Source organism: Schistocerca piceifrons, chromosome 4 (assembly GCF_021461385.2).
Source record: "Schistocerca piceifrons isolate TAMUIC-IGC-003096 chromosome 4, iqSchPice1.1, whole genome shotgun sequence".
In the NCBI taxonomy this organism is placed as follows: Eukaryota; Metazoa; Arthropoda; class Insecta; order Orthoptera; family Acrididae; genus Schistocerca; species Schistocerca piceifrons.
In genome coordinates this window covers 555,646,584-555,658,036 of record NC_060141.1, presented here as the reverse complement: position 1 = coordinate 555,658,036, position 11,453 = coordinate 555,646,584, and positions in this window count along the sequence as shown.

Below are 11,453 nucleotides of genomic sequence, written 5' to 3'. Positions count from 1 at the left end.
TGTCGCGGCATGCTACCAGTGTTAAAGACTGCGATGGAGCTCCGTATGCCACGGCAAACTGGCTGACACTGACGGCGGCGGTGCACAAATGCTGCTCAGCTAGCGCCATTCGACGGCCAACACCGCGGTTCCTGGTGTGTCCGCTGTGCCTTGCGTGTGATCATTGCTTGTACAGCCCTCTCGCAGTGTCCGGAGCAAGTATGGTGGGTCTGACACACCGGTGTCAACGTGTTCTTTTTTCCATTTCCAGGAGTGTATGTATATGTAGGTGAGGAGAAAAAAACCAAAAAAATCCGGATAAGTGCGAGTAGGACTCACGCACCTAGAGTCCCGTACAAACATAGTTGTGTATCTGGATAACTCATCCAGCTCTGTGTGAGATGGGGTGGTTGTAGTAGTGCATACGCTGGAGATGCAAAATTGAAGTTCCCGTTATCGGAAAGCGGAGTGAGGCTCTCTACGCAATCATATGTAATGAAACAAGTTGCGCAATGAATAACGTCTTATAAAATCTGGATTTAACAGGGGTAGGTCCACCTTTAGAAGTTAATAAAAATGACTCTGAGCACTATGGGACTTAACTGCTGAGGTCATCAGTCCCCTAGAACTTAGAAATACTTAAACCTAGAACTACTTAAACCTAACTAACCATGCCCGAGTCAGGATTCGAACCTGCGACCGTAGCGGTCGCGCGGTTCCAGACTGGAGAGCCTAGAACTGCTCGGCCACTCCGGCCGGCAGAAGTTAATAGTCATGCATGAAATGGACAGTTCAGCCGCTATACAGGACCACATATTATTTAACGGAGGCATCAAAGTATTGAATGAAAATACACACTTATAAAATATATTATTTTCCCTCAATGTGCATTCAAGTGGGAAAACATTGAACAATATGACCATGAATGCAAAGTCAGAGAAACAATTATATTTAGTTCCGATATTGGTACAAATTTTGGGATCGCGTAATGAATACTGTCAATGGTTAAGTGAAAAGCGGATCAGAAGTGCTAATGAAAAGTGAACTCAGAAGAGCAAACAACGATCAAAGATGCAAAGTGCTTCCTGAAAATCAAATAACTGTGATCAACGATTACCGAAATATTGCAAGGTTAACAAGTACCGCATCCACAGTATTATACCACGGCAAAGCATTGCTGCGCGAATCTCACTAAAGAATTTCCAGTACTCGCGACTACGTGGGCGGCGACCCTGTGCGGCAGTAAACAGCGGTCTGGCCCCATTTTCGCATGCGCAGCCCGAGAGGCTGCAACAATACCGCCGTTCTGGGAGACAGAAGGCAGAGTGTGCGTCTTTACTAAAATACTAGTTACTCCTAGATTTGGATAACCTCCAAGTCGTCCACCAATGACGGTAGTGATTCTGAGCTCCGTCCAATTTCTAGCCAAGTTTTGCAGAGATTATGACCATCGCCCCAAGATATATTTCAAGATTTCAACAGAGCGTCTGCAAGAGTGAGACTTTTTGTTTTATTTTTAGACAGGGACAAAGGCAGAAGCTAACCGTCTTTCTGGCCACGTTCCAAACCTGCTGTTGAAACGCTGTGTCTCTCAGTTCCCACTTAAGATTCCAATCGTCCCTTTTTTAAGTAAAGAAGTCATTCCGTCATGTAGGCATCGAGTCTTCGCACGAGCGCTTGCTAGCCGTCCAACGCGCTAGCTTCCGTTACGTTAACGTGGTCAATACCGAGCTGAGGGAAACAGAGGGGGTGGAGGCAGCAGCTGCCCTGAAGCCCACTTTAAGCTGCACGTTTATGGCTGTGGGTAATGTCGGTTGCTTGCTCCCTTCCGCCGCCTCTCTGCTAGGCTGCTGTGCCGAATAAACGGAAAAATACACAGCTTCTCACAAACAGAAGTGAACAGCTAATTCACTTCCTAGCTTGACCATTTTCAATATGTGGAGTTACACATGCGAATAAACAGTAATACTAATTATGAAAAGAACATCTTCGTTATCCATTCGTTATATTAACAGACCTTGGGAGTGCTATACAGCATAAAAGTACGAATAAAAATATACGAGTATAGGGTGGAGCTACGTGAATAAATAAACCACCTTACATCGGAAATCGAGAATTTCGATCATTCGTACCTGTTATCGATATTAATACTGGCAAGATGTCGGTCCCAGGGATTCCAAATCTTTCAAGAATGTTTTATTTTGAGGTCCGAAGTCTGATAGCAAATGACAAAAGAAATATTTTTTTGTGATATAATTACAAATTTACGATTTTCTAATTTTTTCCTTTACTTGTACTGTGAAACTGTTTGACAAATTTCATGATTCGAGGTCAATGGCAAGTACCTGTAGGTTTTAATTAATTAGTGAGTTTGCGAATATCAAAATATGCGACATAAATGGCCGTATATCCTTAGTGCATTGACTTAGAAGCTTACATTTATTACAATGCCAAGAAACCTTACACTTTAGAATGTGACATAAATCTCAACTTGATACGTCCACCCGTTCCTGAGAAAAAGGCTATTTAGCAGACAGACAGAACAAAGAAGTCCTATAGGGATTCTGTTTTTATCGATTGAGGTACTGTGCCATACCTGCCACAAACTGTTATTCATAAGTGACGGAATAAAGACTGAAAATAAGTTAAAGAGACTGTCAAAGACAGTAATGACAAACAAACATTGAAATATAAGTGTGATGAAAACATTACGTTGTGAAAAGAACCAACGTCTTTATATTGAAATAAAATCACTCTCAGTGTAAAATTATTATTATCATTGTTCTTGTTCGTCTGATGAAGGAGGACACTTTCTTTTGTCTCGTTTCATGGAAGTAGGTCTCAATCGCCGCCATTGGTGACGAAATCTGTAAAATCGCTGCCTGTCTGCTCTTGTCTGAGAATGTGAGTATAATTGTGTGGAATATAGATTCTAAAATTTATGTGTTACCTTTCATTTATCCACAAAGTCATTTTCTGCTTCCCCATCCCATCATATCAATTTGTTATCGGACTGGCCGTTTACTTGCAATATTCCTTAGTCAGTGGCGGTTAGACGCCTTTGAACTAATAGTAAATATGAATTCATATTACACGGCCGTGATAACTTTGAGAGCTGAATATAAATACACTCCTGGAAATGGAAAAAAGAACACATTGACACCGGTGTGTCAGACCCACCATACTTGCTTCGGACACTGCGAGAGGGCTGTACAAGCAATGATCACACGCACGGCACAGCGGACACACCAGGAACCGCGGTGTTGGCCGTCGAATGGCGCTAGCTGCGCAGCATTTGTGCACCGCCGCCGTCAGTGTCAGCCAGTTTGCCGTGGCATACGGAGCTCCATCGCAGTCTTTAACACTGGTAGCATGCCACGACAGCGTGGACGTGAACCGTATGTGCAGTTGACGGACTTTGAGCGAGGGCGTATAGTGGGCATGCGGGAGGCCGGGTGGACGTACCGTCGAATTGCTCAACACGTGGGGCGTGAGGTCTCCACAGTACATCGATGTTGTCGCCAGTGGTCGGCGGAAGGTGCACGTGCCCGTCGACCTGGGACCGGACCGCAGCGACGCACGGATGCACGCCAAGACCGTAGGATCCTACGCAGTGCCGTAGGGGACCGCACCGCCACTTCCCAGCAAATTAGGGACACTGTTGCTCCTGGGGTATCGGCGAGGACCATTCGCAACCGTCTCCATGAAGCTGGGCTACGGTCCCGCACACCGTTAGGCCGTCTTCCGCTCACGCCCCAACATCGTGCAGCCCGCCTCCAGTGGTGTCGCGACAGGCGTGAATGGAGGGACGAATGGAGACGTGTCGTCTTCAGCGATGAGAGTCGCTTCTGCCTTGGTGCCAATGATGGTCGTATGCGTGTTTGGCGCCGTGCAGGTGAGCGCCACAATCAGGACTGCATACGACCGAGGCACACAGGGCCAACACCCGGCATCATGGTGTGGGGAGCGATCTCCTACACTGGCCGTACACCACTGGTGATCGTCGAGGGGACACTGAATAGTGCACAGTACATCCAAACCGTCATCGAACCCATCGTTCTACCATTCCTAGACCGGCAAGGGAACTTGCTGTTCCAACAGGACAATGCCCGTCCGCATGTATCCCGTGCCACCCAACGTGCTCTAGAAGGTGTAAGTCAACTACCCTGGCCAGCAAGATCTCCGGATCTGTCCCCCATTGAGCATGTTTGGGACTGGATGAAGCGTCGTCTCACGCGGTCTGCACGTCCAGCACGAACGCTGGTCCAACTGAGGCGCCAGGTGGAAATGGCATGGCAAGCCGTTCCACGGGACTACATCCAGCATCTCTACGATCGTCTCCATGGGAGAATAGCAGCCTGCATTGCTGCGAAAGGTGGATATACACTGTACTAGTGCCGACATTGTGCATGCTCTGTTGCCTGTGTCTATGTGCCTGTGGTTCTGTCAGTGTGATCATGTGATGTATCTGACCCCAGGAATGTGTCAATAAAGTTTCCCCTTCCTGGGACAATGAATTCACGGTGTTCTTATTTCAATTTCCAGGAGTGTATTATTTATATCTGCAAGATGAAAGTGTACGTAATTAAAAGTATTTTTCTGCTCAGAGAGAGAGAAAACTAGAGCATTGCTCAAAGTTACTGGCAAAGATTAACTTTCTTGGCGGCCTACGGTCGGATTTCCATTCGTTACGTAAAAGTTATTAAAATCAAATGCAAATTAGTGAGCGTGAATGTTTATATCAGCCACTGCCAAAGATATGTTCAAAATAGCTGGGACACAAAAATTAATATCATATGCACGTGTGCTTGCTTGTGATTTGGGAAAGGTTATTTAAACGGCAAACACAGCCACACAATTTATCTTCTCGCTTCACAAGAAGCCAGTTCGCGCTCATGGTCGATTATTGCCCGATCGCAAACGCAGCGACTGCCAAATTAGCAGCGATAACAATTTCTATCGCGATCGCCATAATCTGAAGCGAGCGCGAATTTCAGTTCTGCTAATGCGCTACACGCACACAAAATCAAATAAAAGGTAGGCAGGGGCTGGTATAGAACGAAACCCTTAAAACCGCTATTTTGAAAAAAAAAGGTCGCTGCTCCTCCTCCTTCTCAGCTGTTGTTATTATCTAATACTTCAAACAAAACATTTATGTAACTTTACCACTGCCAGCTATACACACAGTAAACCTGTAAAATCAGGAGCTGTCTAATACAAGCATTAGAGTTACGTCGAATTTACATTTTTCAATCCAAATATTGATATATACAGGATGATTCAAAAGTCATATTCCATAGGACAGAGTCCACGTTCGTGATTCAGTAGTATTTGGCCATAGGACGACGTCGTGTCCAGGAGCATGACAGAAGTGATTAATTGAAGCAAAGAAGTCTCTAAAATACGTACGTTAAGAGCTGTGAAAACTTGGTCATCTTTGCTGTTGTGAAAAGCACCTGTTCGACTGAACAGGGCTCATAGCTCTTAAGGTATGCTGTTTAGAGCCATGTTTACTATACATTTTTGCTTCCAGTGATGGTTCCTGTCATATTCCTTCGTACGACTTTGTCCTATGAGCCGAAAGTATTGAATCACCCTATACAGTAGGAGTGGTTAAAGAGCTATTCTCTTACTTTGTTTCTGAATATTTGTCGATCTTCAGTTTCCTTCCTGTACCAGATATTTGTACCAGAATCTGAAAGACCACTCAGAATTCTAGAGAGGGGTACACAGTCTAGCGGGTCGCGTGGGGTTAGCCGAGCGGTCTAAGGGGCTGCAGTCATGGACTGTGCGGCTGGTCCCGGCGGAGGTTCGAGTCCTCCCTCGGGCATGTGTGTGTGTGTGTTTGTCCTTAGTATAATTTAGGTTAAGTAGTGTGTAAGCTTAGGGACTGATGACCTTAGCAGTTAAGTCCCATAAGATTTCACACACATTTGAACATTTGAACAGTATTGCGTAAATTGTTTCTATTTCTGTTATTGTCGCTGCGATTCCTGAATTCCCCCCTTGTTATCAAGCACGAATGCTATTACGGAGTTTATGTATTAAAAGGTAAGTGCAAGAATTCCTAGGTCCTTGATCAGGCTTCTACAAGATGTTCGATTATAAATTTCACGTATGATTCTTATTACACGATGTAGAATAAATACTTTTTTATTTTCACTGCATCCCGCCCCCCACCCCCCTCCCCAAGATTATGTCATAGGACAGAAGTGAGTGAAATTACGCAATGTATGCTAGCAATCCTGTTCGCAGGTCAACAGAGTGAGAGAGTTATCTGATCGTAGAGCAGGCAGAACGGTGCTTTTGGTTACCTTACCCACATGCTGGTACTATCTCATTTCATTACCCACCTAGATGCTCCGGAATTTTACACATATGGAGCCTTTGTCAAAATGACGACTGATGGATAAACTACGAAGTAAAGAAATATTAAAAATAGGCAAGAAAAGAAATCAACGGCCTACTCTTACAGAAATGTTTTCCAAGTAATCTGAACACGTGCAGAGATGAGATCAGTTCTGGTGGAAAAAAAATTAAGATATTAAACAATAGAAATCTTCATAACATTCCTGAAAAAGAAAAGCTGGAATGTATATTCATTCGTATTTAAGAACGGCTGCAACAATTCAGAAATTGCTGAAAAGTGGAAATTAATGTTTGTCAGGCGTTTCTAAAATTCACTTAAACAGAGTAAAATTTTTAATGAAACAAGTTTAATGATGTTTTTTGGAACTTTCCTTGCTGAGATCGGTAAAAAAATACCTACGTATTTCCACAGCACGCAGTGGCAAATTTTCGACGTTTGGAATCACGAAAGCTTGGCAATGTTCTCTATCTTTCAGGCAAAGTCAGACCGACTCACAGCGTGCTTGAAGCTGATTTTATGCCCGTTCTGTGGCCGCGGAAATGTCGAAGGAGGAAATTAAACGTGTTTGGAGCTGATGCAAAATGTAATAACGCTCGTTCGAGTGATTTAACGAATTTTGCTACCAACTACGCTACTGGAAAATAATTACGTAATCCACGCAACCGTAAGCGGCCGTAAAATGGCAGCAGAGACGAAGCCGGATGTTTTCGTCGCCGCAAATTAACGCGGTCTCGCCTCCATATATGCAGAGTTTAACGTGCCACGATGTGCATTTTTTTTCTCTCCTCTTAACTGCCGGATATGATCAGCAATATATGTTGTTAATGAATGTGCCAAATGGAACAGGTCGATTAATTGATGTGCATTAGTGACGTAATCAGACATCGAATCCATATAAGCCGCCGTCACGCATCGCTACTGTTGCTAGATGCATACATGTGTGTGTACTATTCAGCGTGCACTCTGATTGATAATTGCGCGATCGATCTATCCTGCTGACGTCAAGGTTTATTTCCCCTTCCTACGGAGTGGGACTCTTCCTCCCTCCTCATTCTCTCTCTCTCTCTCTCTCTCTCTCTCTCTCTTTCTTTCTCACCCCCCCCCCCTCCCCAAACAAACACTCAAACACACGCAGGGGCAGGAAGATGCAGACACAAATGTGGAAACTCTCTTACAGTTCGCAGGCAGTGTGTTATAAAATATCCTCCACAACTGTGGAATGGAATTAATGTTGCGTAGATAAATGCGACACTTGCTACTGTACTGCGGGGTAAAATACTCTTATGAGTCAAAACACTACAGCTGCGCCCCGTGAAACTGAACGCCACCTAGTGGCGTTGGAAGCACCTGACGCGATAAGGGAAATACACAGAGTGATTTAGCCGATCTTACTGATTTTGTTTTATATAATTCGCAATGTTAATTCTGGCCCTAAAAATTAAAATGACCTTTTTTACAGTAGTTAATATCTGTACTGGGATAGTGGCCGTAGATTTAGATTTATTCAAGTACAAAAATGACCTTCAAATGGACCTGAACTTCTACGCTCATCCCCCACTGGTGAGGACTTCTAGTACTTCGTTCATGGCACTTCCTCCAATCACTGTACAAAAATTTGAGTCTCCTACCACTAAAAAATTGGACTACGTTAAATTTCCTACTAAAGAACCTGTTAATTTTTTCTGCTCGCTTGCTGCTTTTGCTCTCCATTTCCTAAATCCCATTCTTCTCAGGTTGTCCTTCATGTTGTCTAGCCATGTGATCCTTGGTCTGCCCCTTATACGGGGTGCACCTGGTTTTCCTTTGAAAACTTCCTTGACTGTGCTGCTCTCCACCATTCTTTCTACATGTCCCAGCCATCTTAGTCCATTACTCTTTATTTCTGTCACGATATCTGGTTTGTTATACAACTCCCTGATCTTATTATTTCTGAATATACAAAACCTCCTATCATTTACTGGTCTGTATATTTTCCTAAGTATCTCCTTTTCCCATTTCTGAAACAACTTATCATTTTGTTTCATTGTCCAAGTCTCTGAACCATACATAACCACACTATTTTACGATACACAGTCAGCTTCAGATTCCTACTAAGGCCTTTTACTTTAAATACTTTAATCAGTAGAAAATAGCTCCTATTACCTGCTCCAATCCTTGCATGTATTTCTTCTCTTATAGCATTATTCTCAGTTACCGGTGACCCAAAACACTTAAAGCTCCTACATCGTTCATATTCTTTCCCATTAAAAGTCATGGTTCTTTCTCCTTCACTGCAGCTTGTCCTAGATGTTAACATATACTTGGCCTTTGACTGTTTAACTATCAGCCCCATCTCCGCTCCATATCTTTCTAATTTTTCAAGCTTTCCTTCCAGTCCTCTTTCCTCCTGAATAACAAATCCGCATAATCTGCATATGCCAGATCCTGCGACACTCTATTAAACAGGGTTCCCATAGGGTTGCCGCTTTGTGTCTTACGCATAAACCCCGCCTCTGGGAGATACCATGGAAATCCCAGTGCCAGTCCAAAGCTTGTATAAATGATGAGGGTTGCGTGTGGGGCAAATAACCCTACCCCAGAAAAAAAGAGCTCATTACGAAACCAAAGGGCAAAGGAAGCTGGACGGATGAGTGTTTCTTTGCAGACCAGACAAAATGGCTCTGAGCACTATGGGACTTAACATCTGAGGTCATCAGTCCCCTAGAACTTAGAACTACTTAAACCTTTTTTTTCTTTTCTTTTTTTGGTCATCAGTCTACTGACTGGTTTGATGCGGCCCGCCACGAATTCCTTTCATTTTTTTGTTTTTTTTGTTTTGGTTTTAGGGCGCAAAACTGCTATGGTCATTAGCGCCCGGTCAGTGACTTAGGAAATAGTAAAAAACCGAAAATGGAAACCAGCAGCAATGGGAACGAAACTCAAAAAGTTGGAGAAACTAAAAGCAGAAGGAAGGCTTAAAAATCCACAACAGAAAGGGGTTGGTTGTCCCCAAAAAAGCTTCAAATGACTGACGTCATTTCACTGGCACTAATAAACTCGAGAATGCGATCGGCCGACCGCGTGTCATCTGCTAAAATGGAAGAAATATCAGGCGACAGCTGTAAACGGGCGCGTAACGGAGTAAAATAGGGGCACTCAATTAAGAGGTGTCTTACCGTCCACAGCTGAGAGCAGTGGGGACAGAGTGGGGGAGGATCACCGCTTAAAAGATGTCGATGGCTAAAAAGACAGTGCCCTATCCGGAGTCTAGTTAAAATTACCTCCTCCCGACGACGCGTTCGGGAGGAAGAGGTCCAAGCACGTCCCGCAATTTATTATGGGGAAGTGTCGACCAATGTGCGTGCCATAAAAGAACAACACGACGACATAAAACGCTCCGTAGATCGGTGAAGGGAATCGATTGAATAGCTGGCCGAAGAAGAGAGACTGCAGCCTTGGCCGCTATATCGGCCGCCTCATTTCCACAGATACCAACGTGTCCCGGGAGCCAGAGGAACGCCACCGAGACGCCCCCCAGGTGGAGCAAGCGCAGACAGTCCTGAATCCGGTCGACCAGATGGTGGACTGGGTAAAGAGCTTGAAGACTGAGGAGAGAGCTGAGAGAATCTGAACAGATAACATACTGTATCCGCTGATGGCGGCGGATGTAGTAGACAGCCTGGAGAAAGCGTAAAGCTCCGCAGTATAGACCGAATACTGGTCGGGAAGCCGAAATTGATTTGGGGTGTCGCCAACAATATAGGCACTCCCTACACCAAACGATGCTTTTGAGCCATCAGTGTAAATAAATGTGGCTTCCTTCATTTGCGCACATAGAGCAGAAAATGCCCGACGATAAACAAGTGAAGGGGTACCATCCTTGGGAAACTGACAAAGGTCACGGAGCAGGCAGATCCGGGGTCGGAGCCAAGGCGGTGCTGTACCCCAAGTTGTTAAGAAGGTTTTAGGGAAGCGGAAGGAAAGAGAATGGAGCAGTTGACGGAAGCGGACTCCCAGTGGTAGTAGGGAGGAGGGGCGGCCTGCATACCCTACATCAAAGGAGGCGTCGAAAAAAATGTCATGGGCTGGATTAGCAGGCATGGAATGCAGATGGCTAGCATAACGACTCAGAAGGACTGCTCGCCGATTGGACAGCGGAGGTTCAGCAGTCTCAGCATAAAGGCTTTCCACAGGGCTGGTGTAAAAAGCTCCAGACACTAAACGTAATCCACGGTGGTGGATAGAGTCGAGACGCCGAAGAATAGACGGCCGAGCAGAGGAGTAGACTATGTTTCCATAGTCCAATTTAGAGCGCACTAAGGCGCGATAGAGGCGGAGAAGGACCACTCGGTCCGCTCCCCAGGAGGTACCATTCAGGACACGGAGGGTGTTGAGGGATCGCAGACAGCGAGCCGAAAGATAGGAAACGTGGGAGGACCAGCACAGTTTTCAGTCAAACATAAGACTCAAGAATTTAGCTACGTCCGAAAACGGAAGGTTGACAGGTCCTAGATGTAAGGAAGGTGGAAGAAAATCTGTACGACGCCAAAAATTAACACAAACGGTCTTACTGGGAGAAAAGCGGAAGCCGGTTTCGATGCTCCAAGAGTGGAGGCGATCGAGACATCCTTGAAGACGTCGTTCAATAAGGCTGGTCCTTTGAGAGCTGTAGTAGATCGCAAAATCGTCCACAAAGAGGGAGCCCGAGACATCAGGAAGGAGACAATCCATAATTGGATTTATGGCAATGGCAAACAGTACAACACTCAGCACGGAGCCCTGGGGTACCCCGTTTTCTTGGGAGAAAGTACGGGAGAGAGTAGTGTTCACCCGCACTCTAAATGTGCGCTCTGCCATAAATTCGCGAAGAAAAAGGGGCAGCCGACCTCGAAAGCCCCAAGAGAACAGTGTGCGGAGGATGCCTGTCCTCCAACAGGTATCGTATGCTCTCTCCAGATCAAAAAATATTGCTACTGTTTGGCGTTTCCGGAGAAAATTGTTCATGATATAAATGGAGAGAGCAACAAGATGGTCAACTGAAGAACGATGCTTTCGGAATCCGCATTGGGCAGGTGTTAAAAGACTGCGGGACTCCAGCCACCAAGCTAAACGGCAATTCACCATA